We start from the raw sequence: 1,502 nt of genomic DNA, 5'->3' as shown, positions 1-1,502 counted from the left end.
CATCTTGCCGCGACAGTTTATTGGCGTTTTCAACTATGGAAGCTTGCAGGGGCGGAGAGCGCTCGCAACAGCCGTTTGTCTGTTTCGGACCATACCGCAAACATGGCGGCGACGGAAGCTTTTGTCTGCTCCGGGTTTTTGTGGGTCCGTCATACGGACGACTGCTGCGGGTGGCGCTCCGACAGTGGAGCTAAAAGAACCTGTCTGGACGGAAACACGGGTGAGCTAAATATCTTTACGCTGTCGGAAATAAATAAATAAATAAGCGAAAGTGCTACAGCTAACTTTTTCGGGCTTAGCACACTCTAAAAATCTATTTTGTTTAGGTGCCTGCTCTGTTGTGCTTTAGGGGCTGACTAATTTTTAGCCGAGGTAGGTTTGGGAGCGTTTTATTCCAGACAGAGTTTTTAAAACAGGGAGGTTTGAGTTTACTGTTTTGAGCTAGCCAGGAGAGAATTCGTTTGAACCTGGTTAGAGTAGGCAGCTAGCCAGGGCGAACTGCTAAGGGAAAATTGGTTTTTCCATTTGCTGTTTCAGGAAAACAGGGTAGGCTAAAAAGTCAGATAAAAAGGCGGCCGCCGGATTTCCATTTTGAGGAAGTTTATAAGTAGTGCGTTGAAAGGCACGAGTTGACAGTGATGGGACAAAGTGTGTCCACCACTCAGCCCTCGGTAGCATCGGACAGCCCTTGCGCAAAAGCTATGGTTAAATTGTATGGCGAAGAGGCCACGCCTTGTCTGCGTGTGTGGTCAGACCAGTTCGGATTTCCGGAGGGGGGGAGTTTTAGCCCCAGGCAGCTGACCCACCTCCGGGGTCGGATACTGCAACATGAATCAAAACTTAAATCAAGAAAACGATAAAGGTTTCTGATTTGAATGAAATAGAACATCATAAAAAATGTTTATCAGCGTGGGAGGAAGAGGCTTAGAGGAGGGAAAGAAAAGCTTTGAGCTCAGAAATGTGTATGTATAAAAGTAGCCCTCCTCCCTATTCAAATAAAAAGGAAAAAAGCCTACTGAAAAGGATGAAAAAAATGATTTAAAAGCTGTTGATAAAAATACTAAACGATTGTTTCCTTCCATTTATCCCTCTCTGCATGGGCTGAGGGACCAATATGAGGACACTCTGGCCCCTGGACGCCGACCCCCACCGCCGACAGCATCCTGCTCTGAATCTGATGACAAGGAGGAAGAGGTGCTGGACACGGAATCTGATGACGACACAGCTGCTGATATCGGGCCTCAGACACCACCTCCTATGAGCACCGACCCAGCGAAGCAAGTGCCACCACAGCCACAGCCGAGACGGGTGACAAAAGCAGCTGCTACAAAGATGGAACTCAGGAAAAGACAGGAAAAGCACGGTGCAGCAAAAGCCCCCTGCCCCTCCACCCCTCGCTCAAAGACAGGGTACCACAGCTCTGATGCTGTGGCACTGAAGACTACAAAGAAACTGGCTGAGCTGCAGGAGGGAAAAGAGGCTCTGGAAGCACAGCTAGCAGC

The sequence above is a fragment of the Austrofundulus limnaeus genome, unplaced genomic scaffold, assembly GCF_001266775.1.
Source record: "Austrofundulus limnaeus strain Quisiro unplaced genomic scaffold, Austrofundulus_limnaeus-1.0 Scaffold1205, whole genome shotgun sequence".
In the NCBI taxonomy this organism is placed as follows: domain Eukaryota; kingdom Metazoa; phylum Chordata; class Actinopteri; order Cyprinodontiformes; family Rivulidae; genus Austrofundulus; species Austrofundulus limnaeus.
This window is presented reverse-complemented; position numbering follows the sequence as displayed.